The sequence below is a fragment of the Mustela erminea genome, chromosome Y, assembly GCF_009829155.1.
Source record: "Mustela erminea isolate mMusErm1 chromosome Y, mMusErm1.Pri, whole genome shotgun sequence".
Taxonomy (NCBI): Eukaryota; Metazoa; Chordata; class Mammalia; order Carnivora; family Mustelidae; genus Mustela; species Mustela erminea.
The window spans coordinates 4806775-4834708 of NC_045636.1; the positions used below are offsets into that span (position 1 = coordinate 4806775).

Below are 27934 nucleotides of genomic sequence, written 5' to 3' on the forward strand. Positions count from 1 at the left end.
GGGAAGGTGCAAATTGCTCATGATTATTAAGCCAGTTTCATTTCCTTTACTCAACACTTATTTTGAGAAATACACAGGAAATGATTTGCCTATGGTTTAGACAATCAACCAGACCATCAAAAGCTTTTATCTGCAATGCAAGGGGCTCTGTGCCTGTGACTGTAAAACAGGAAGTTCCCAAGCTAGCTTGATAGAGAATAGATAAGTGGTAAGGGCAAAATCCAGAGACCTGTGTTGAAAAAAAGGCCCTCTGCACTTTTCCCTGCATGGATAAATTAGATTCACTTTGCACACTATGGATGGGAGGTGGTTGGAAGAAATTTAAAATTTTTGGAAGGGGAGAAAAAAACCTTCGTCCCTGGAGAGGGAGAGGATATTCCTAGAAGGCCTAAGGGTATTTTTTTTTTTTAAAGATTTTATGTATTCATTTGTCAGAGCACAAGCAAGAGAGGAAGACGGAAAAACAGACTCCCGACTGAGCAGTGAGCCTGACATGTGACTCCATTCCAGGACCCTGGGATCATGATCCCAAATGACTAAGCCACCCAGGCACATACCCACCCTCCAACATGCCCACTAAAGGCTAAGGGTATTTTTAAATCCCTATGGGAATTTAACCAAACTTAAAAGCTTGGAGTGGGTACTCTTTCTTTTTCTTTTTCTTTTTTTAAATTATGTTTATTACCATATAAAGTATTATTTGCCCCAGGAGTACAGGTATGTGAATCATCAGGCTTACACATCTCACAGCACTCACCATTGCCTATACCCTCCCCAACTTCTATGATAGTTGTCTTCAATTGACTTATTTTGCTCAGCATAATACCCTCTAGTTCCATCCACATCATCGCAAATGGTAAGGTTTCATTTCTTTTGATGGCTGCATAGTATTCCATTGTATATATATCCCACATCTTCTTTATCCATTCATCTGTTGATGGACATCTAGGTTCTTTCCATAGTTTGGCTTTTGTGGACATTGCTGCTATGAACATTTGGGTGCACAGGGATGTGACATTCACTGCATGTTTACTCAAAGTTACTCATCAGCTAGCAAAGAAATAATTTCTACAGTTTATATACTGTTGAGCTTAATTTAGCTCTTCATCCATCACTGTAGAATTTATTGTTTTGGCTAATTACATTTGAAGGAGTTGATCAGTTCATTTTCTTCTGTTGCCTGGAGATAATGATAATAGCAGTAATAATGATAAAATATACCATGTGACTGGCACATTTTATTCACTTTCTCATGAATATCTGTTCAAAAATCCTGAAGATGGACTTTGGAAGATACTTGGTGGATATAGAGGGAATCCATAGGACTTGAGAAAAATTTTGAGGTGCAATGAATTCCTATACTTCAGTGATAAGGAATACAGGCCATATAGTGAGGATGAGTCTTGGCCATACTTGTTAGAACACTGAGGAGAGAACTTTGTCTTCCCTATTCATCAACCTTATTCACTTTGAAATCCCTTGTTTTGATTTTTCACCGCAAGCTAGGATATTGGACATCACTCTAAAGACTAGAGGTCTGTTCTTTCATTTCTGAGATTTTCCCTGCCATGCAGGAATCCCAGATAGATGGTAACACCTGATATGACATACAGCTTTCTGTTCCAGGGTCCATAATCTCAACACAGGCTTAGAACACAGCACTGCTTTCTCAGTTTGGTGTGAAAATTTCTCACAAAATTTTCATGTAATCCTTTCATTAATTAACCTTATAGTTTAAAAACTTCCAAGTTTACAAAAAAGTTGCAAGAATGATAAAAATAAGTTTCTTACCTTCATGTAGATACATTTTTTGTTAACATTTTGTCACATTTTGTTATTACTCTCTCCTTTTTTTTTTTTTTCTGAACTATTCTCTGAGCCCTTCTAAAGTAACTCAGGTTATATTTCCCAAGAATGAGAATATTTTTTTCCATAATAAAGTGTAATGACCAAAGCTAGGAAATTTAACATAAATATATTGCTACTTTTATGTAATATAATGTTAACACATAACTTGTGCCAGTTTTTCCATTAATGTGGTTTATATCACTTCTATTCTTCATTATGTAATCCAATCCAGTATCCTGTGTTGTATGTAGTTGTCTTGCCTCTTTTTTTTTTTTTTTAAGATTTTATTTCCTTATTTGATATACAGAGAGAGACAGCAAGAGAGGGAACACAAGCAAGGGGAGTGAGAGAGAGAGAAGCAGGGTCTCTAATATAGGGCTCTGTCCTAGGACTTCCGGATCACAACCCTACCCGAAGGCAGAAGATTAACAACTAAAACACCTATGTGCCTTAGCCCTGCCTCTTTAATATGAAACAATTTTCCACTGTTCTTTGTCTTTCAAGACATTCATATACATTAAGAATGTGGTATTTCTCTAGGCTGGGGCTTGCATGATGTTTTTACATGATAGGAGTTAGATAATAAGGAATGTTGTATCCTTCTCATTGCCTCACAAGAGAAGGGAGAAGAGGAGAGAACAGATCAGTTTAACTCATTCCTTAACAATGACTTGGATCCCTTGTTTATTTGGTTTGCCCCAGGTTTCTTCTATAGAATTATTATTTTGTAATTAAACCATGGGGAGATACTTTCAGATTCAACATTCCTGTTCCTTATCAAACTTTCACCCAATAGCTCTGGCATTTATTGATTATTTTTGACTGACTCATTATTTTTATGACATCAGCAAAAAAAAAAAAAGTGATTTTCTATCATTCTTTCTAATGTGACATTATTTTGTGTTCCACTTTACATGTAGAAGCCAATAAAAATAGAACTTCAGGGCACCTGGGTGTCTCAGTGAGGTGGGCCCCTGCTTTGGCACAGGTCAGGATCTCAGAATCCTGGGATCGAAGCCCACATCAGGCTCTCTGCTCAGCAAGGAGCCTGCTTCTCCCTCTCTCTGCCTGCCTCTCTGCCTACTTGTGATCTCTCTCTCTGTCAAATAAATATATAAAATCTTTTTAAAAAACAGAATTTCAAACTTTATGTGGTAACAACATGAAAATTAAAATAAAACTGTGAGCTGGTTCTGCTAGCTGATACTCACATTGTAGAGGATCCATGATAGATGGAATATTTTCAAAGGCTCTTTCAACCTATGACGGATGCAGTCTTGTGCTATTTTATCTGTACAAGTGAGCTTAGGGCTGGTTACAACTAACAATCTCATGTGTTATGGTTGTTATTTTTTAAAAATACAAATGCATATGTGTAAATCACATTCACATTTTGTTCTAACCTAATCTTTAACATTAATTTTAATCAATCTTGAATATTATTTTTCATGATCTAGCAGAGAAATTGTTTGTGGTTACTTCTATGTGGCTACAGCAGAGTCTTGAGGTTTTGGATGACAGAGTTTCATTTCTACTTGCCATTAGTCAATGAGTTTTTCCATTATAAAAGAAAACTAAATACAAGTGGACCAATAGGTGGTTTCCTTTATTATAGTTATTTCTGTGACTGTATGCTAGGAAGAAAGTTTCTACTCTTTATTAGAGAACAAAAAAATGACTTCAAAATTACCTGGGTCAGGTACCTGAGCTTCCGCAGTCCTTAAACAAACACCATCTATTCTTCTACCAAACACTTACTTTCCTTACACTGGGATGAGAGAGGAATAAAAAGGTAGAGAGCTTCAAGATATCTTGTCATTTTCCATTGGCTATCTGGAAAAAAAAAATGTCTTTACCCAAGTACTGCTGTTTCCTTTCCGTGTGAGTGTGTGCATGAGCCTCTTTTTTTTTAAAGATATTATTTATTTATTTGAGAAAGAGAGAGGAAGAAAATGAGCATGGCAGAGAGGTAGAGGTAGAAGCAGACACCACTGAACAGGGAGCACAATGTGGGGCTTGATGCCAGAACCCTGGGTTCATGACCTGCCCCACCTAGGCACCTCCACTTTTTATGTCTTATATTTTCTATTGCTTGAAGCCCGTATTATCATAGCTGCATACCTAAACAATGACTCACACTCACTTTATGAAGACACACTAGCCATTTGTTTCCTATGGAAAAGGGGGGAAAAGTTTGATTTTAGTATGTTATGCAGAGTGTATGTAATAATAATAATAAAAATAAATTCCCCTCTCTGAGGAGGGGGTAGCAATAGTTGTCCTTTTATAATATTTATATTCTTGAACACTTTGGACATGTAATATGTTTATAGAGTTTAGAAATCAAAATAAAATGAGAAGTATATTTCTACTATAACCTGTTTCTCCTTGGATTATATTTCTATTGACATAAATTATTACACCTAATTCCCTAAAATAATTAAAAAATAAACTGATTAAACATGCATTTTAAATGAAAATGATAATATTTTTATATTTAAAGAGTACCAGCATCATAAAAAAAACTTTGCTAATTTAGAGGGGAAATCAGTTAATTCTCATGTATGTACATATTTTTCTTTTTTTGTTGGAAGGGTGAAGCCGACAAAACTTGTCCTTTCTTATTCTGGAAAGCCTCCTCTCTCCCTAGCAAATATTTTTTTAGTTGGGAGTGGTGTCATTTCAGCCATTGCCATAGTCATTTCTTCTATTGTCTAGAATTTTCTGGCTTCTCTCCTTTTTCATCTTTTCTCTAGCTCTACTCCTTTCATTTGTCCCTTAAACATGTTTAAGGGAGCTAACACTGTGCGTATCTACACTCTCTCATCTATACTCTTCCTTTCCCTATGACTGCTTTGGACTCTATTTGATTCTTTGTTTTGTGTTTTAACTAGTTAGATGTCTCCACATGATTATTACTTAAAGTCACCCTGTCTATAAAGGATTTTATATACTTGCCTTCCCAGCTTAGACCATGCATCAATATTATTCAAAACACGTGACAAATCAACTTTTTCTTCACCTTGCTCTTTATCATTTAAGTTCATTATCACCAGCATTGGGAATCCAAGTGCTTTGCTCAGAACATCCAAACGTGCAATTCAGTTCCTGGGTTCAGCCTCTTCCTTCTTTCTCTCAAACTCTTTCCTACCTACATGCCCTACATGTGAAAAGAAGAAAAACAAGATTTGCAGAGAGACCCTCAGGATAGCAAAGCTCTATCAAGAAGTATATAAAATTCCCTTAGAATAAAATATAGAAAATAGAAAAAGAATATACAATCAAATAAATATGTTGTATACCCTGTCCAGAATGCATGAACACTTATTCTGATGTTCCCTAAAGTTGTCTAGACAACTAGTTGAAATATTATACTTTCTGCTCTTCTGGCACACAGGTGGCTCCGTGGGGCCTATAAAGTGTTAGACCCTTTATTGAACTTTACATAGTCCCTCCTTCTATAAAATCTGTGGTTTTAGTTCTGGGCTTTGCAGGGAATAGCTGCACAGCTCTGGATCATCACCTGTCTGAACTTGCCTGTCAGAAAAATACATCTGTGTGTAAATGATGCAGAATGGCTTGCTTTGTTTTTTAATCTCAAAGAGCCTTCCAAGTCTGGAGGATATTTTACTATCCTTTCTCCACCTTCCAATAAGTGGGAATGTAAATTGATACACCTACCATGGAAGACAGTATGGAGGTTCCTGAAAAAAAGCTACATATAATCCAGTAATTCTACTACTAGGTATTTACCTGAAGGAAACAAAGACATTGATTTGAGGATACATGCATCCCTATGCTTTTTGCAGTATTAGTTACAAAAGCCAAGACACAGTAGCAAACCATGGGTCACTGATAGATGAATGGATAAGAATATAGATTCATATACAATGAATATTACACATCTGTAAAAAAGAATGAGACCAACAACATGGACATACCTAAAAGGTATAATGCTAAATGAAACAAGTCAGTTAGAGAAAGACAAATGCCATATGATTTCACTCACATTTGGAATTTAAGAAACAAAATAAATGAACATATGGGGAGGGGAGAAAGAGAGAGAGGCAAACAGACTCTTAACTATATAGAACAACTATATAGAACAAACTGATGGTTACCAAAAGGAAGATTGGTGGGAGGATGGGTGAAATAAGTGATGGAGATTAAGGACTGCACTTGTGATAAGCACTTGGTGATGTATGAAAGTGCTGAATCACTATATTGTACACCTGAACCTATAGAATACTATATATTCATTCATAAACAAATAAAAATGAGAACCTACCATTTGTGACAACACATTTGTATCTAGAGAATCTAATACTAAGTGGAATAAGGCAGAGAAAGGCAAATATGTGATTTGAATTTTATTGTATTGTCTGGATAGAGGTTTCATTTGCTCTCAAATGTTTCAGGGTAGAGAGAGTAGGAGAAAGTACGGGATGCAGAGGCCTGTTCAGTGTAATCTTCATCATTCTTACCTTCGCCATCAACAGAGAGAGCATACTTGTTTGCAGAAACTGAACTTAAAGATGGGTTTTCTTCAGGTTTCTTTGACTCAGGTGCAGATCAGAGTCTTGATCCTTTTTACCATCTTTCTTATGTGAAAGATAAGTGGTTTTTTTCCCTCTGTCTGCTGGACCATGGCTGGAGTTCACACTTTGGTTTTTTGGGACACTCATCCCATCTTCTTTCTTTTCATATGCTCTTCTTGCTCGTCCTTTCTCAGGTGGTTGAGCTGGAACTACTTCCCCCCCACCACTTGTAGAGTGGTGCTGTCGGTCTGTGCCAGAGCTCTGAGATCAAGCAGGAGAGTTACAATTTTGTTTCACCCAAGCATTCTCTTTTGTTGGGGTGGCTAGCATTACCTTCAGAGGCTGTTCAGATTTGGGAGGCTTACAAGTTGGAGAATGACAGTCTTTGTCCTTATTAGGTGTTTCTTTTTCTAGAGAGTTCGCACTCTCTCCTTCGTGCACATCTGCCAGATGTGGCAGAGGTCCCATTCTGTGAAGAGTCTGTTTCTGTGCTGGACCACTCCCATTTTTCGTTCTCTTCATTTTGCCAGCTTGGGTATCTCTCCCTGGACCATCGTTCTAGCTTTGGTTTATTTAGCTGGCACTGCAGCTTCTCAGGCTCCTTCTTCAGCCACTCTTCTACTTCTTGGTCTCTGGTAGCTGTGTCAACAGACTTTGCCCCTCCAAAGAAAAAGTCCACTCGATTGGACAGAGAAGTGCTAGCAGAGGCTTTAGATTCAGTTTGAGTCTTTGGGGGGGACCTCTATTGTCACATCTACAATCATTTCGAAAGTAATCATCTCTGGAGCTCCATGATCGATAGTCTTGTCTATCATACCTGTCTTCATAACGGACTCTGCTTCCTCTGTAGTCGTCACCCCACTACCAAATGCTCTTCTGACACTGTCAATCCTGGAATCATACCTTCTGTCATAATCTCTGCTGCTTCAGACGTGGTAGTGATCCCCACCTCCATATCAAACCGTGTCTCAGTGCGTGCCATCACAAAATCCATCCCAGTACCAATCATGGTATTGGTCTGAACCATAACGATCTTCATAGTTGTATCCAAAGCTATTGTCACCTCCTCGGTAGTTACTCATGGTTATCATAAGTTGACAGACACCTAATTATGGCCATTCCTACTGTTCAATTATCTTGCCTGATAGATATTAATATCCACCTAAGGATTCAGCCAGCACATGTCGATTTTTTATACAAACTGGTATGTGTATGTCAAATAGTATAAAGGACTCTATGGTAATTTCAAACTACTTCTTGACTCTTCTGTTTTATGAACCATAGATTTATAGACTCTGAGAATTACAGAACCATTTCCATTAGCAAAAAGTTAAACAGTATATTCTTTTAGATTTGGCATGATTTATCATTCCAATACTTTTTCAAACTTAAAATTTATTTATTTCAAAGAGATGAAAATATTTTATAGTGATTAATTCATTAACTGTGATATCTATCAACTTGGATTTGGGAACTACAACCTATGGCAAAAGATGGCCATGCAAGCTGTTTTCCCATGGCCTTAGAGTTAAGAATAGTTTTCACATTTTTCAATAACTGAAGAAACTCACAAGAATATTATTTCATGGCATGTGAAAATCATATGAGGTTCTAAATTTAGTGTTCATAAATAAACTTTTGCTGGCACAATGCTCCAACTCATTTACAACTTGTTTATACCTATACTTCTGCTGTAATGGCAGAGTTGAGTAGCCGCAACAGAGAATAAATAGCTTCTAAAGATGAAAATATTTACCATTTGACCCATTACAGAAAACGTTTGCTGCCCTTTAGTATAAAAAAAGTTATTGTCACGAAATTTAAATACAGAATGAAATATGTCAGAATGAATTGGTAAGGAATATAAACCTAACAAAATCTTGAGATTAAAGTAAACACACACACACATAGACACATTAAAACCCTAAATTTTGCATATTACAAATGGAAATAGAATAGAACAAGAAGTTTGAAAATGTATTTGACAATATCTTTGGTCAAAAAATATTCTTTCTGGGCATACTTCTGAAAGCATACTTTCTGAAAGCAGAGATATCCAGCTGGCACTCGCTGACTGACTTAAGAGATGAGAGACACCAAATTTAATACTAATCTGACAGTGAACTTTAATATCTAGTGTCTCAGGCCAAACATACTTGTGGGGTCCTCTGAAAAGGATGACTATATATTAGTTGAAAAACTTAAAAGTGCTATATCAGCTTCTGAAAAGCTATTTCTTTGATTGGGTCATATTTTAGTCCAAGGCGATAGCTAACATTAACTCTTCATTACTTGTTATTGAAGAGAATTACCAGTGATGGATGAGGGACATGGCTAAAGACAATAGTTATCTTTTGTAATTTCCAGTTTGTATATGTCTAATATTTTATTTTTAAAAAATCTTTTGGTATAGTACTTTATATATATGATTTACAAATACATAAGGCATCTATGTCTATGTATATTTGTGTTCTTAAAGCATTTATTGATAGTTGTATTATGTTAATGAGAAAGTCTGGACTTTTTTTGTTTTAGTATTTTTTTCATTGCTGTATAAGAAATCACAACAAACTGAGAAGCACAAAACAACACACTTATAATCTCATACTTTCTTTCCATTAGAAGTCTGAGATTTTTACGAGAGGTTTGTTTAAAGTCTTATAAGCTACAATTAGAATGTTAACTTGGGATATATTCTTACGAGTTTCAGGATTTTCTTCCTAAATTTATGTGGTTGTTCATTTCCTTGAAGCTATAGAGATCTTTCCTTGAAGCTATAGAGATCTGTTTCTGTGCTGGACCACTCCCATTTTTCATTCTCTTCATTTTGCCAGCTTGGGTATCTCTCCCTGGACCATCGTTCTAGCTTTGGTTTATTTAGCTGGCACTGCAGCTTCTCAGGCTCCTTCTTCAGCCACTCTTCTACTTCTTGGTCTCTGGTAGCTGTGTCAACAGACTTTGCCCCTCCAAAGAAAAAGCTTTGCTTGTTTTTGATAGCTTGTTATTTCAAGGACGGCAAGAAAGCATCTCTATGACTCAAAGAGAAGAAAGACCTAATCCTTTCACAGAATGCCCAACTGATTTAATCAGGCCCAACTGATTTAATCAGGCCCATTGATGATTGCTTTCCCTTTTGATAACTTGAATGAACTAATTTTTAACCTTAGCTACATCTTCAAAATCCTTTCATCCTTGACATAATGTAATATAATCAAGAAAGTGATGTAATATACCAACTTTTGTCATATACCTAAGTCATGGTACAACAGAAAGGGATGGAATAATAAATGTAATCACGGAATTTTATCTACTATAATTGTGCTCAAGAAAAGCATGGCTCCAAGAGTCCAAAGGAGCCACACTACATCTCAGTTTTCCACATGCAATCTCTTTGACTGCACAAGTAACTTACCTATCTCTGTTTTAACAATAAAAACAAGATTAATCCAACACCTACTTGTGTAAACTAGTATGAAACTATATAAGGTAATATTTATATGGGCTACTTGTTAAGTAACAACTGCTCAGTAAGTGGCATTAAGTCTTCCTTTTCATGTAATACAAAGATAATGTTGAATATATATATATTAAATATATTAATTGGATATATATAATACATATATATTAAATATATTAATTGGATCTTAAAGCATAAAGGCAAGAGGAGAAAAATAACTTGTTATGATTGAAAATACTTACTCTGGTAGTGATTAAGAAGCTAGTTCAATAAATTGTACTTTAACACAATGTGATGTACTGTGAAAGTACATATGGCATAAAAATGCCATTTGAATTTATATCTGGACAACAATATTTGCTTAATAATTGTGTACTAATTAATGTGATTATCATCTTTTTAGACTCAAACCACTTGTTTAACCCAAGTATTGCTACATACAAACTATTTGAACTTGGTAAATATTTGTTATATTGAGGTGGTCCTTTCCTTCTCCTCAGCGGAAGATATATTCTATTAATATTAAACCAATAGAGAAGTAAAAATGTAAGAACATTTCCCAAAAATCCTGATAAATTATGTGAGACAAGGGAACAAATATCAAGCCCAGGATCTATAGTTTCCATGTTGAAAAAAACTTCTTATCCACCTTCTTGCTTCAAGTTAAAAGCCCATAGTAATCTCTTCCTCTACAAAGGGGAAAAGGGAAAAAACAAAACCAAAAACCCAACCAAGACCCTCACAATGTCTCCCCTGCAAAAACAAAACAAAAACAAAAACAAAACCAGGACTCTAATTTGCTCACATTCTTGGAAATAAAACCAAAGTTTCCCCTGATTGATTGCAGACTTCCTAATATGCAGAGAATACACACTCCTAAATTCTCTTGTGTCTCAAAACAATGGGCAGAAAGAAATTTTGTCTTCTCACTGTATCGCCATCTTATTCTCCAGAATGGCTCTTGGCCTAGTGATGGGAAAAAGGCCTTCTCACTGAGGAGTCATCTTTAGCATGTGGGCAGTGTCTGGAAAGACTAGGAGATGAAAAATCCTGGGAATGAGGATGAAATTCCTGGAATTCCTAACAAAGCTAGTCAGAGTTCCTATCAGAGTGAATCAGAGAGCTAAGTATCCTAAAATTTTATGGAAAAGACAAAAGAGAGGGAACGAGGAAGGGAGGGAGAGTGAATGACAACACACAGTAATGTCCTAATTATCAAGTAATGACATGCCATACTTACTGCTGCAACCAGATGTTGGTAAATTTCTCATAAAATAGGAATTTTTTAAAGGGCAGTTGGAACAAAGGGACTCTAGGATTGGTTGATCATTTTTTGCTTCAGAATTTCTGTATATAATTTTCCTATTTTTGTCATTAAATAATTGGAGGAAAATAGAATAATAATTCAGAAGCTTCCAAACCTCCAAGTTTTTGATACTGTGGCAATACATATAGACACAAATTGTCTGGACTTTACATGGGCTCATTGTCTACCCATTTTATTTAGTACTCTGTTATACATATTTATTTGAAGGCTGTGGATCTGATGGGACTCTCAGAGACTTTATTTATTCAAGAGACTAATAACATATCTACTTCACATAAGTCACCATTAAACACGCAAATGAAACACAGAGGGATTCTGGGCTTAGGACATTTATGGTCCTATCCCAAGGACTATAAGTCTACAAAACAAGCATTTTTCCAAGCTCTACTGACATGCATACACTTCACTCATTTTCTGGAAAATCAGGTCAAAAACATTCAATGGGTTGCCTAAATTTTTATAAAGAGAACAATAGGATAGAACTGATTGGTAATTCAGAAAATTTGGTTAACTCAATTCCCATTTACTAACAGCCTAACCAAAGGCTTCCAGAAGAGTTAAGTCAGATTTCTGACCCGTGCTCATTTTTTCTATCTCTATTGGAGGAAACAAAACCAATCCTATTGCTGTCAGGAACACAGAATTGCAAGCAACCAGTAAGATGCAGTTTTCTCCTCTGAACTGTACTGGGTTTTACCTGGCATACTTCCTGTGTATGCTCATTCAGTGGTGTATTTCTCCCTATTCAATTCATCCCTCTGTTTTTAGTTTTCAGTAGCAAAGGAGAACCTTTATTATTGTCTGAAGCTCACTTTTAGGTCTAGATTTTGGGTTTGTTTTTTTAAACTGGAAAGAAGGCCATTGTACGTGTGAAAAGGAGAAGAATAGTGGATATTAGTAGGGGGTCATATTACCAATGGGTATTGCAAATTGTCATGAAACCTGAAAGCAAATATCTTGTGTTACAACTTTTAGAAATTTGATTACCCCTATTTTATGAGTGGATATTTTTTCCTTCTAAACATTTGTCAGATTTTTGCTGAAAGTAAGAACCAATTTGGAGTCATTTAGGTAGATGGTCTATGGATAGACTCCTTAGAGCTCCATTGAATACCTGGACAGACAGGTACATTTTAATCATCATCAATATACTGTGCCATCTTTATGGCTGTGATAATCCCTGAACTGTTGGGGAAAGGATGCTGAGCCAAAATTCCACCTTACTTAAATGTTTGTTTTCATGAAATGTGTCCTAAATGGTGGGCTTCAATACTATCTGAAGATGTATGTTGTGGTGTAGTCTCTCTTAACAAAGATACCAGGAAGTGACTCTCTCTGTTCCCCAGAAATAGCATTTTCTAATTGCTTTTTTAGTTGCTCAATTAAAGTTAACAAGAAATGAAAACTTCTGTGCTCTTCTGCACTGCAGTTTTTCCAGACAGAGCAGAAACACCTGTCCACACATTTTTCTACCGACTTGCTAAAAAAAGTATTGAAAATAGCAGGCAACAGTATCTGCTCTGCTGCCTGTTATTTGGCTATGAAATAAAAACGAAAAAGTAGTATTGAATTTGCCATTTGAAACTGCAGCATGAAAATAAGAATCCTTAAAACTCTGAAGGATTTCAACATGTAATCCAGGTGTTAGCTCTGTGGGAAACTGAAGCTACATTTTATTCAACTTTATGTCCCAGACAGAAATGGTAGTGCAAGGGTTTGGTTAATGAACAAAATTCCTCCTTGAGTTGATGCATCTTCTACCTAAAATGATATCACTTTTAAATTTGAGTAAGGTCCTGGGTGGCTAATGTTATTTGTCTGGTTTTAAATTAGGAGAATTTTAGAGATTGTATATCTTTTCTTCATTTTCTTTTTCCTTTCTTTTATGATTTGGAAGATTTATTGAGAAAATCTGCCTTCAGCTACCATGGTGACTTGGGAGTGCTAGTTCTCTCTAACTTATAGTTAATACTTGCATTTTTATGACTTGTAATAGCTAAGCATTTCAAAAAACTTACATAATGCAATAATTGATTTAATTAGACTGTACTCCTTGTCTCTGAGGTGAATATGACTAAGTTCTACTTAATCTCAAAACCAGAAAGTTAAGGGCCAGAAGGTTAGATACTTCTCTTTCCTAAGATAGGTATATCTACATATCCATACAGTATTTAAATAACTCATCCAGTTTAGTAAAAAACAAAATTCAGATTTCTTTCTCCTTTGGCTTAGAAACAAAAACCCTTCACATAGATTTGGGTGATTCTTACTTCCTGCAAACCTTAACTTAATTTCCAAGTTCTACTAACTAAAACTCCAATTATAAAACCAAATGAGCCATTTAACTTTGTGATGATAGCAGGACAAAGAAATTAGATAGTTAATTAAAATTAATCTATTTTTAATGACAAAGCCTTTTACAAGTCTTTCTCCTCTATTGAAATTTTTTAATATATCTTTTCCTGAATTTTAATTTGAATTGCTTTAATAATGGTACACAATCAAGAAAAATATTTCTTTTTATCCTAGTATTTGTGGTCTTCCACAAATCTTGCAACTAAGGAATTGAATTTATTTGATTGGGAAAATATTGCTGATGTTACAGTTCTATAAGCCCTCCAAGAATCTAAGGCTTCCATAATTAAAACTGTTAAAGAAAATATTATTGCAATAGTTGTCAAAGTGGTAAAGCTTCATTTGAGGCTGTTCCAACAGGGTTTGACTCTATTACCACAGAGGAAAGAGATTTGAACTCATTTCTAAACCCAATAGTGATAAGTGAGGATTCATAGCTAAGGATCAGGGTGAAGGGTTAGTAGATAGAAAAAATGAATAGGAGTAGTCATCAGTAATAGGGGTATTCTTGCTAACTGGTCTATCAGAATTCTTGCTGAGGTCAGGCCCAAATTTAGATATCAAGGGTAGAGTCCACGGAACTTGGAATGGGGATTATTTCTCAACTGACTTAGCAGGATTCTTGTTCATATTGGAGTATACAAAGCCAACAAGGACAGACATCAAAAATAAGACCTAGTTTAAAGAGGACTCAGAGGAGTCTAACTGAAATTTGGTCAAGGAGAAAGTTTTTGACAGAACCTCTGGTTGATTTCATTTAGCCTTACATGTTTCTTTGTATTGTTTTAAAATTGCCTCCTCCTATTTAGGTTAAGGGATGAGAATCTCCCCATCATTTTTTCCTCTCACAGGTTTGACCATATAGTAATGCTTCACTAACTAGATGTTCACTTTTACTTGCTACCCTCTCTTAATTCTTATTTTTGTCTGGGAAAAATATAAAAAATGTAACATATGCATAATAGGAATATCAGATGAAGAAGGAGAGAAGAAAAAGAAGAAATATTTGAAAAAATAATAAATAACATTACTTATTTAAATTAATATCAGAAACCAAAAAACAGATCCAGAAATCTCAGAGAATACCAAACAGAATAAATGTTTGAAAAGCAAGACATATTCAAACTCTAGAACTTAAGGAAAAAGAAAAAAAGTTATCAAAAACCAGAAGACAAAACATCAGGCCTATAGAAAAGTAAAGATAAGAATTACATGAAACTTCTCAGAAGTCATGCAAAAAAGAGAGGAGTGCATTGATTAGTATAAAGTATTGAGAAACACACATACACACATACCAACCTTAATTCCGTATCTTACAAAAATACTCTTCAAAAGTCTAAGAGAAATGAAGACTTTCTCAGGAAAACAGAAGAATTTTCTTCATAGTTTATCTCCTTGTAAATTATGTATAAATATATATATGTATATATGTAATATATATCATAAATATGCATTTTAATATGCAAATATACTAAACATATATGTATATAATATAGATATGTATGTTATATATTTAATATACACATTTATAATATAAATATATTTAATATATATTTAGATATATATTTTGAATATTTATATCATATATGTATATACATATTTAAAACACAAAACATGATATATAACATGATCTTTTATATGTGTATATTTGGTCAAAGGTATATATATATGCTCTATATGTATATATGCATATCTATATGGATATATAATGAATATATACATTATAATTAATATGACATATACACACACATATATATCCTTGACCAAATATACATAGTGTATCCATGTATGCATATATATGTGTATACATGGTGAAGGATATGTATATATGTGTGTATATATTTATGTATATTTGGTCAGGATATGTATGTATACTTAGTCAAGAATATGTATACATATGATCTATATATCTATTTCTTAACTATATATATGATATGTATATTTATCTATATGTATGTTATATATATTATATGTATCTATATCTATATGATATGTGTATTTAAATTTATCCACAGAAGAGGAAAGTTATATAGGACAGAAACTAAGATCTACAAAAAGAAAGAAAGAACACAATAATTTACCTACCACATCATCCTTATCCACTAATCCATCAATGAACACTTAGGTTGCTTCTGTATCTTGGCTATGGTAAATATTGCTGCAATAAACATAGGGATGCACATAGCTTTTTGAATTGGTGTTTTATTTGCTTCAGGTAAATATACAGTAGTGAAATTATTGGGTCATACAGTAATTCTACTTTTAGTTCTTTTGAGAAACTTCGTAGTGTTTTTCATAGTGGCTCCAATCTATATTTCCACTAAGTGTTATGAGGATTTCCTTTTCTCCACATCATCACCAACACTTGATATTTCTTGTCTTTTTGATTCAAACTATTCTGATTGGTGTAAGGGGATATCTCGTTGTTTTGATTTGTACTTCCCTGATGGTGAGTGATGTTAAGCATCCTTCCTATGTCTGTTGGCCATCTGAATTTCTTCTTTGGAAAAAACATCTATCCAGGTTTTTAGTCAATAATATTGTAATAACAGTGTTCACTGACAAATGAAGACTGCTCTTACAGTGTGACCACTGAGTAATGTCCAGAATTATTGAATTAATATGTTGTACACCTGAAACTAATGTTACATATGTTAATCAGACTTCAATAAAAAAATAAAGACCAGCTACCATTAAAAGAATACATACATACACATGTACCTACACACATGTATGTATATACACACATACCCACATGCATACATATATACACATACATAAGTATGACTGACTTCAACAGAAGTCAGACTGCATGAAGAAATTAACATAATGTGAAAGTAAGTGGAGGCGAATGAAGAGATATATATCTGGGAATCACCAAGTAAATGAGAATTGAAAGTAATGCTGATTTTTCCCTTGTGCTTAGAAAATGTTGGAAATTATTTAAGAATCACCAGTTCTCTCACAGTATGTTGGAGATGGGAAAGATTGAATTCTGTATAACAACCCACTGCATGCCTAAGAGTGTTCCAGGTCTTGGGTACACATAGCAATTAAAATGCTCAGACATCCTGTCCTCAAGGAGGTTGCAATCTGGGTAGGGGACACTGATACAAAACAAAGAAATGTAAATTATCCTCTTTATTCCTTGTTTAATGCTTTATGCTTTAGAATACATTCTGTGTATGGTGGGGGATTGTGGATGACTTTTTTTAAACAGCATTTATTAAATAAACATGTGTTTGCCATGCCTCCCTAAGCAGGATTTCTCTTAGAATCAGTTCCTGGAGGGGCGCCTGGGTGGCTCAGTGGGTTAAGCCTCTGCTTTCGGCTCGGGTCATGATCTCAGGGTCCTGGGATCGAGCCCCGCGTCGGGCTCTCTGCTCAGCAGGGAGCCTGCTTCCCCCCCCTCTCTCTGCCTGCCTCTCTGCCTACTTGTGATCTCTGTCTGTCAAATAAATAAATAAAATCTTTAAAAAAAAAAAAGAATCAGTTCCTGGAGGCTTCCACTCTGTCCCACTTTCCCTGAAACACACATGTTTGCACCCAATGTTCACACCCCTCTGACATACTCTGCATCCAACCCTATCTCTGCACTAGCTAGGAGTGCTGGGTATTTATAGATCACCTTTATTTTTTTTTTTTTAAAGATTTTATTTATTTATTTGACAGGGAGAAATTACAAGTACACTGAGAGGCAGGCAGAGAGAGAGAGAGAGAGAAGGAAGCAGGCTCCCTGCTGAGCAGAGAGCCCGATGCGGGACTCGATCCCAGGACCCTGAGATCATGACCTGAGCCGAAGGCAGCGGCTTAACCCACTGAGCCACCCAGGCGCCCCTATAGATCACCTTTAATACCTAAAATTTTGCAACCTCTCCCATACCTATTTTGCAATTTGAAGTCCAATTGGACAGTTCAATTCATATGTGAATCCCTCCCAAATGATCAACCTATATGAATGCTCAATAAATATGTATGAAATATATTAATAAGCAAATGAATTAATTATAAGTGGTTATAGTTCATCCCATTGCCAGTGTTTACCTAGGACTTTACCATATATTAGCAAACATTTTCAGTAAAGAGATAGTGATTATTTTAGAGTTAGCAAGTTATGTATTTTTGATGGAATAATTCAACTGTGCAATTGTCCTATGAAAACACCCATAGATAATAGGTAAATTAATGGGTAAATTGTATGTCAACTATATATATATGTGTCTATCATGTATTTATTTATGACACATATATGATACATATGTGTGTGTTTATGTATAAAATATATATTTGTATAAAAGTATATATGTGTGTGTATATAAGTATACATATATAAAAAATATATATATTTTTAAGGGGTTTTTTTGGACCAGGTTTGGCACCTAATTTGGTAAGTCACTTATATGCCTTGCTTTGTACAGCCTTCTAATGTCCTTAGAGGTAGATATTATTTCTTTCTTGCATCTAAAGAAGCAGAGATGCTGGGGTGAATAATTAGTTCCAGGTGGTATAGTGAGGTCTACCTACTCCAGAGACTATATTTCAAGAACAATGTTTTCCAAAATTAGATCTCCCTTCTCCCCACCAAAAATGTAGAAATAATAAGATGCTGTCAACTGGGAAAGGCTGAGAAATCAAAGATGACCAGGGAAATGTTTCTCTGGAATACAGATGAACAGTTAACATCAATAAGAAATAAATAAGTAAGATTATGTTTCTTTGCCATTTGTAACTTTCAAGTAACGTGGAAGAAAACAATTTCAATATGATGTAAATTTTAAAATATTCTCAGCCCCTTCTTGGCACAGAGTACATAAGTGTCCTGAGTTGTCTGTACTTTTTGGACCAGAAGTCATCCGACTTCTGTCAGTGAGTGGGTGCTCATATAAAGGTAATGGCCAGCATTTATTGAGTGCCTTCTATGTGAAATGAGCTGGGCAAGGACTTTACACACTTAGTCTTAGTCAAATGACACGTTAGTCAAAATTAGCCTTTAGTCTCCATAAGTGATAATCCTTGATTAAGCAAATAAAGAAACTGATTTCTGCCTGTGCTTTCCTGGTGGTAGCATGTTAATCCTGATCTTTTAGAGAAAGTAACTCATTTTGACATTAGAAGAATTTTTACTATTTTATTCTTTTTTGCATGTTTCACAATTTTAAAAAATCTTTTAATTATTTCCTGCTTTTATCTCCCTATTCTTCCCCACCTTTATTTCAGTGCTGCCAAGCACAATATCCCATAAAAAGTATAAAACATAAAAATAAAATATATCAAAAGATCTTTAATCATAAAGGATAAGGTCAGGAAAGTTAAACCAAGTTTGGATTTATACATTCAATTGGAGTAATTTTCCCTCACCACAGGGAAATAAGCCCTGTGTTAAGCTAGAGCATGCAATGTTGAAAATTCTTCAGGGCTCATTTTGACATGTGTTTCTTTCTATCTTTTAACAATGAAGTTAAACATAATGATCCAAAAAAGACATGGCTCTATCATGCAAGGTACCTGAGATTTCATTTTGATTGTCATGCCACTCATGACTCTGTAGGAAAATTACTTGGTCTTTCCATATCTCAATTTCCTCTCTTAAAGATGTGCACAATAATACTTATTAGTAGTAAATAAAGTCTATAAGATTTTATTCTTATGATATAGTAAGATCCCCTGCTTAATACAAACAATTGGTAAAGGGAATTTTGAAGTCATGCAGATTTTAAAGAGCTGAGATAAATCTTACTAGACCCAACAACTCACTTTAAACACAACAAAACTGAGACTCAGAAGATGTAGGGGGGAATTTAACAATTTAGACACAAAGCTGGTTTGTTTTATTTTTTTAAAAAATCAAAGCTTTTCAAATGTTTCCAATTTTTCAATGATATATTCTAAAGTATATTTTCTTATTACCTTACATAAGACAATGATTAAGACATGTCAGCAATCAGCTCTTGTAATATAATTGCCAGCTAGCCTTATATTATGAGCATATCATAAAAAGAAAATGGGCAAATTGCATGAGTGGAAAAGGAGCAAAGAAGATATATAATATTAAACATTCACTAAAACTATTCAAGTCTACTATTGAAGAAATGAAAAAAATGAAATAAAATATCCTTTTTGTCTATGAAAGATTTATGGGAAATGGAAGAGGATTTAGCCTTTAAATCATTGGTTGAAGCATAAATTCTTCCAATTAAAAGGTAATATGAAGAGTGAAATGGCAAATTAAGTAGACAAGTTCTTGTTAGGTTTTTTTTTTGTTTTTTGGTTTTTTTTTTTAAGAAAAGGAAAAAATTAACTGTCAAAACTGAGTTTGCCAGAGCTCTGGAAAATAGTCAAACCTTTACAGCAATGAAGAAAATATGCATTAAAATAAGTCCATATTCATAATGGCTGAAAAGTTATGTGGCATTTTTACTCACCCTTGGTCCAGCCTGGCCTTGGTCTTGAAGAGTGACAATCATGTTCCTATTTCACGCCTTTGAACTGCAGGAAACAGAACAGACTCTATTTACAAATTATGGTGAATATGTATTCTAACCCGCTGGAGGATACCTGAAAATTTGATGCAGGCACTTATATATGATTTGGCTAACTCAGAATTCAAACAATTCTGTTCATAAAATGTTCAAGGCAGACTACAGACCCACAGATAACAGCGTCAAAGGTTATAAGTAGAGACATACAGGAGACAAATTAATGTCTCTGGCAGAAGCTGGAATGTGGCTTTGGAGAAATTAAATCATTCCAAGGCACCCATATAAATATTATGTATATTTATATTACACACACACACAGGAATTTAGAAAACCATACTCAGGCTCTGCAAGATGTGTATTCAGAAAAACCTGAGATGATATTAAGCTTTTATCTCAGGCTGAACCTTGGGTTCAGGGAAAGTATAGCTAAGTGTGGGAAGTGTGCCTTAGTAACAATCAATCTCTGAAGAGTGGGAGGTCTCCTGTTACTCAAGGAAATCCTGTCAAAAATTGAACACAAGTTAAAGTAACATAGATGTCACTGATTGCACATGACAATATTCTTTGCTAAAATGGCCTGGAAAACTCTCAAGATTAACTCAGAAGACTTCAAAAGTAATAATTTTTTAAATCCCTGAAAATCCTGGGTAAGAGAGAAATTGTGATTTCCATGGTTATCACATTACAAAAGTCAAATGCTCCCTTTTCAGAGGAAAAAAAAAGTAAATTATAGTACATACCAAAAAAATTATGAATACTTAGGGGAGGAGCTAAGATGGCAGAGAAGTAGGAGGAACCTAGGCTTGCCTTATCCCTTGAACTCAGCTAGATAAATATTAAGTCATCCTGAAGGACTGTCAGAACCAACTGCACAGCTAGAGGAAGAGAAGAGGGCCACATAATGGAAGGTAGAAGGTGCAAAGACATGATTTGGGGGAGAAACAGATCATGGGTATTATGGAGGGGAGACAACCCTGGTCGTGGAGAGACAGGGGAAGAAAGAGAAAAAGAGGGAGAAAAACAGGACCACACAGGAGATTGCACAAAGAAAATACTTTCCCCTAAGTATGGACTGGGAAAATGAGAGAAGCTGATTTTTATGAGTTTTTTTACAACCAGCCGGTGTGAAAGACTGGAGTATTAGAGGTCCGCAGCATGGCTGGTGTGGAGCCATGGGGCACTGCAGTGTCCCTGTGGAGTAGGAGAGCAGAGAGCATGATTTGAGGATCCCCTGGACACATGGGAGAGATGGTTTGCCTTCCTTGGAGTGGATCTGAGGTGGATTTGTCTCTCTGGGGACAAAGGAGCTGGTGAGTGCCATTTCTCCCACCCCTCAGCATAAGCTAACTTCAGTAAGCAGCACAATGCCAACAGTGGCAGCTTAAATCGTTTACATCAAGCCCTGCTTTCTGTGCTCTGCTGATGCTGCTTTTCTCAGGTCCCTACTCCAGAAGCACAACCCCTTTGCACATACCATATCTACTGACCACAGAATTCTGCAGAGTTTTAGCCCTAGTGGATATAGCATCAGGTCTGTTTTAACAAGTAGACCAGAACACACCTGGTTAAAACTCAACACAGTCTGGCCTAGGTCCAAACACTCCCCATCATAGGCAAGGAGAAACCCTGCAAAGGATTGACCTGAAAAATAGACCAATCAAAATACAACAGCAGAGTGCACACAGAGGCATGTATTTTCCAGAGGCATGTCCTGAAGCACCAGGCCTCATGACCTCTTCTTCAAAAAGCCATTACTTTTAGGAGCTGAAACATAACAGGTTTTCCTAACACAGAGAAGAGACCTGGACAAGAGGCCAAGACAGAGGAATTCATTGCAAAAGAAAGAACAAAAAGGGATCTATCTGAAACAGATATAAGTAATGTGCTTGGAACAGAATTTAAAACAACAATCATAAGGATAGAGGCTAGGTTTGAGTAAAGCATAGTATACACCAGGGAGTCCCTTACTGCAGAAATAAAAGACATATAGGCTAGTCAGGCCAAAACAGAAAATGTTGTAGCCACAATGAGAAGCTGATTGGATGCAATGACCACAAGTGATGGATGAAGCAGAGGAAGCAATCTGTGATATAGAAGAAAAAATTATGAAAAATAATGAAGCTGAAAGAAGAAGGAAAGAAAACTATGGAGTCACAAATGTTAGACTTAGGGAACTCAGCAACTCCATAAAGTGTAATAACATTTGTATCACAGGAGTCCCAGAAGAACAAGAGAGGAAAACATGGGTGGCACTTTAATTTTAGGAAATTATAACAAAAAACTTCCCTAATCTGGGACAGGCAGTCAAGTCCAGGAGGCACAGAGAACTCTCATCAAAATCAACAAAAGCAGCCCACACAAGACAAATTATAGTTAAATTTGCAAAATGTAGAGATAAAGAAAAATCCTAAAAGCTGCAAGGAAAAAGAATTCCCTAAATTATAAGGGGAAACAAATAAGGTTAGCAGCATATCTGTCCACAGAGACCTGGCAGACGAGAACAGAGGGACATAAATATATTCAATGTGCTGAGTGGGAAAAAATATGCAGCCAAAAATACTTTTTCCAGTAAGGCTGTCATTCAGAATAGCAGAAGAGATAAAGTGTTTCCCAGTCAAAGAAAAACTAAAAGAATTTGTGACCACTGAACAAGCCCTGCAAGAAATATTAAAGGTGACTCTTTGGGAGAGAAGAACGAAAAGCGACAAAGACTTGAACAGAACAGAGAAAATCTCCAGAAACAACGACTTCACAAAATAAGTAATACCAAGGCACTAAATTCACATCTACTAGTAATCACTCTGAATGTAAATGAACTAAATGTTCAATCAAAAGACGTAGGGTGTCAGAATGGATAAAAACAAAACAAAACAAAACAAAAGAACAAAACCCATTTTTATGCTGCCTAAAAAAACCTCGTTTTTTAAAATTATTATTATGTTCTGTTAGCCAACATATAATACATCATTAGTTTTTGATGTAGTGCTCAATGGTTCATTACTTGTGTGCAATATCTGGTGCTCATCACAACACATTCCTTTTTTAATACCCATCACCCATTTACTCCATCCCTTCATCTCCCTAGAAGAGACTCATTTAAGACGTAAAGACACCTGCAGATTGAAAGTGAGGGGATGGAGAATCATTTATATGCTAATTAATGTCAAAAGAAAGCTGGAGTAGGCATACTTATATCAGAAAAACTAGATTTTTAAAAAAAATTTTTATTTATTTATTTGACAGAGAAAGAGATCACAAGTAGGCAGAGAGAGGGTCAAGGAGTCTCCCCGCTGCACAGAGAGCCCGATGGGGTTCTCAATCCCAGGACCATGAGACCATGAACTGAGCTGAGGGCAGAGACTTAAGCCTCTGAGTCACCCAGACAACCCAAAAAACTAAATTTTTAAAAGAAGACTGGAAAAAAGATGAAGAAGCCCACTCTATTGTAGTAAAGGGAGTCTATCCAACAAAGAGATCTAACAATTGTTAATATTTATTCCCCCAAATTGGGAGCACCCAAATATATAAAACAACTAATAACAAACATAAAGGAACTCACTGATAATAATATAATAATAGTCTAGTAATGGACTTTAACACCCCACTTACAGCAATGAACAGATCATCTAAGCAGAAAATCAACAAGGAAACAATGGTGCTGAATGGCACACAGGACTGGGGGGACTTAACAGGTAAGTTCAGAACACTCCATCTTAAAGCAGCAGAATACACATTCTTTTCAAGGGCACATGGGACATTCTTCAGAAGTGATTACATACTTGATCACATATCAGGCCTCAACAAGTACAAAAAGATCAGAAACTTGCCATGCATATTCTCAAACCACAACACTATGACACTTGAAGTCAAGCACAAGAAAAATAATTTAGAAAGACCACAAGTACAATGAATGGTCAACCCAGGAAATTAGGGAACAAATAAGGAAGAAAGAAAAAGATGAAAGAAAGAAAGAAAGGAAGGAAGGAGGGAGGGAGGGAAGGAAGAAAGAGAAGAAGGAAAGAAGGAAGGAAAGAAAATGAAAATACATTGATCCAAAACCTTTGGGAAGCAGCAAAAGTGGTCCTAAGAAGGGAATATATAGCAATACAGTCGAATCTCGAGAAGCAAGAAAAATCTGAAATAAATAAATGAACTTTGCACCTAAAGAAGTTAGAAGAAGAACAACAAATGAAGCCTGAAGCCAGCAAGGCAAGGAAACAATAAGGATTAGAGCAGAAAGAAATGATAAAGAGAAAACAACAATAACAAAGTGCTATAGAATAGATAATAGAAACCAGGAGCTGAGTCTTTGAGAGAACTAATAAAATTGTTATACCAGACACGTGAAAAAGAAAAGAGAAAGAACCCAGATAAAATAAATGTGAGAGGAGAGATCACAACCTACACCACAAAAATACAAACAATTATAAGAGAATATTGTGAACAATTCTATGCTAACAACTTGGGCAATCTGGAAGAAATGGATAAATTTCTAGAAACATAGAATTTAGAAAATTCTATTCACTACCAAAACTGAAACAGGAAGAAACAGAATACTTGAGGAGACAAATAACCAGCAAAGACATTGAACTGGCAATCAAAAATCACCCAGCAAATAAAAGTGCAGGGCCAGACAGATTCCCAGAGGAATTCTACCAAACATTTAAAGAAGAGCTAACACCTATTCTTCTCAAACTGTTCCAAAATAACAGAAATGGAAGGAACACTTCCAAACTCACTCAGTGAAGCAAGCATTGCCTTGTTTCTCAAGCCAAAGACTGCACTAAAAAAGAGAACTACAGGTCAATATCCCCATTGAACATGAGTCCAAAAAAGTCTCAACAACATACTAGCAAATCAAATCCAACAGTACATTGAAAGAATCATTCACCAAAATCAAGTGGGAATCATTCACAGCCATCAAGTGTGGTTCAATATTCACAAATCAACCAATGTGACACACCACATTAATAAAGGAAAAGATAACAGCCATATCATCCTCTCAATAGATGCAGAAAAAGCATTTGACAAAGTATAAATCCAATCTAGATGAAAACCCTTAACAAAGTAGGGATAAAGGAAACATTTCAACATGTGGGCCACAAGATCCACAGCTAATATCATCTTCAATGGGGAAAAACTGAGAGCTTTCCTCTACGGTTACAAACAAGACAGGGATGTCCATTCTCACCATATTGTTATTTGACATAGCCTCCACAATCAAACAACAAAAAAGAAATGAAAAGCATCCAAATCAGCAAGGAAGAAGTCAAACTTTTACTCTTCACAGAAGACATGAGACTCTATGCAGAAAACCCAGAAGACCACACCAAAATGTTGCTTGAAACTGGAAGCAACAAATTCAGTAAAGTTTCAGGATAAAAAAATCAATGTACAGGAATCTTTTGCATTTCTATACACCAATAATGAAGCAGCAGAAAGAGAAAACCAGCAGTTAAGCGTATGCCTTCAGCTCAGGTCATGATCCCAGAGTCCTGAAATCAAGCCCCACATCTGGTTCCTTGCTTGGCAGGAGGACTGCTTCTCCCTCGTCCACTCCCCCTGCTTGTGTTCCCTCTCTCACTGTGTGTGTGTGCTCTCTCTCTCTCTCTCTCTCTGTCAAATAAATAAATAAATAAAATCTTTTTTTTTTTAAGATTTTATTTATTTATCTGACAGAGAGAAATCACAAGTACACTGAGAGGCAGGCAGAGAGAGAGAGAAGGAAGCAGGCTCCCTGCTGAGCAGAGAGCCTGATGAGGGACTCGATCCCAGGACCCTGAGATCATGACCTGAGCCGAAGGCAGCAGCTCAACCCACTGAGTCACCCAGGCGCCCTAAAATCTTTTTTTAAAAAGGGGGAAAAAATTAAGGAATCAATCCCATTTACAACTACATCAAAAACCACAAGATACCTAGATCAAAACCTAAATAAAGAGGTAAAAAAAAAATCTGAACTCTGAAAACTATAGAATACTTTTACTGAAAGACATTGAAGATGATACAAAGAAATGGAAAAACACTCCATGATCATGGATTGGAAGTACAAATATTGTCCAAATATCAGTACTGCCCAAAACAATCTGCACATTTGATGTAATTCCCTATCAAAATACCAACAGCATTTTTCACAGAGCTACTACAAACAATCCTAATATTTTTCTGGCACTGTAAAGACCCCAAATAGCCAAAGCAATCTTGAAAAAGAAAAGCAAAGCCGGAGGCATCACAATTCCAGATTTCAAGGTATATTACAAAGGTGTAGAAATCGCAACAGTACAGTACTGGCACAAAACAGACACGTAGATGTTGTAACAGTACAGAAAACCCAGAAACAGACCCTCAACTCAATGGTCAACTAATCTCTGACAAAGCAGGAAAGAATATCCAATGGAAAAAAGATACTATCTTCAACAAATAGGGTGGGAAAACTTGACAGCCATGTGCAGAAGAGTGAAACTGGGCCACTTTCTTACATTGTACACAAAAACAAATTCAAAGTGGATGAAAGCCCTAAATGTGAGCAGGAAACCATCAAAATCCTGAAGGGAACACAGGCAGCAACCTCTTTGACATCAGCGGTAGCAACTTCTTGACACATCTCTAAAAGCAAGAGAAAGAAAAGCAAAAATGAACTACTGGCACTTCATCTAGATAAAAAGTTTCTGCCCAGAGAAGAAAACAAGTAACAGAACCAAAATCCAACCTTTAAAGTGGGAGATGATATTTGCAAATGACATACATGATAAATCTACAACCCCCAAAACAACAACCCAGTTAAGAAATGGACAGACGACATGACTAGACACTTTCCGAAAGAAGACATCCAGATGGTGAACAGATACATGGAAAGATGCTCAACATCATCCATTAACAGGGAAATGAAAATCAAAACTACACTGAGATATCATCTCACACATGTCAGAATAGCTAAAGTTGAAACACAAGAGACAACATGTGTTGGTAAGGCTTCAGAGAAAGGGGAACCTTCTTACACTGTTGGTGAGAATGTAAACTGGGGCACTCTGGAAAACAATATGGAGCTTTGTCAAAAAGTTAAAAACAGAACTTCCCTATGATCCAGCACTACTAAGTATTTACTCAAAGGACACAACAATACTTATTCAAAGAGACACATTGTGTCAGCAGTGTCTCTTTGAATAAGTATAGCAGCATAATCAATGATAGCCAAATTATGGAAAGAACCCTACTGTCCATGGACTGAAATGTATAGAGAAGCAGTATATACATACAATGGAATATTATTCAGCCATTAAAAAGAATTAAATATTGCCATTTGCAACAACATGAATGGAGCTAAAAGGTATTAAGTAAGCAAAATAAGTTAGAGAAAGACAAATACCATATGATTTCACTCATATGCAAAAAAGAGGAACATTAATGGGGGGGAAAGACAGGTAAATCATAAAGCAGACTTTTAACTATAGAGAACAAAATGAGGGTTAATGAGGGGTGGTGGGATTAGTTAAATGGGTAATGGATATTAAGGAGGGCACTTGTGATGAACACTGGGTGGTGTATATAAGTGATGAATCACAAAATTCTACTACTTAAACTAAAATTACACTATCTGTTAACTAACTGGAATTTATTATTTATTTTTATTTTTTATCTAGCTGAAATTTAAATTAAAAACTTTAAAAAGAAAACATAATAAAAAATAAATCAAAAGAGAAAGATACCACTTAATAATTTACCCTCAAGTAGCTGCATGTTCTTGTAGACACCCTTTATCAGATTGTGTAAGTTCTTCTTTACATCAAGTGCTTTTTTGTTTCTAATCAGAATATATCTATCTTCTGTTAATGTAGTTAATTTCATTAATTCTAATATTAAACCAAATTCATATTGCTGAAGTTGACCTTAAATGACTATGATTTATAAGTTATTTTTAAGTCTGACTGACCAT

General features: G+C 35.6%; 1 long non-coding RNA gene and 1 pseudogene across 1 annotated transcript; both read right to left on the bottom strand.

Annotated features, from left to right (window-relative positions):
• Nucleotides 1–4433: 4433 nt before the first annotated feature.
• On the bottom strand, nt 4434–27934 carry LOC116583893. The gene is made up of 4 exons (XR_004282955.1): nt 27723–27934; nt 19948–20011; nt 15611–15683; nt 4434–5008 (listed from the first exon to the last, which is right to left on the bottom strand). It is a non-coding gene; the product is annotated as an uncharacterized LOC116583893 (long non-coding RNA).
• Nucleotides 6239–7538, bottom strand: LOC116583891 (annotated as a pseudogene).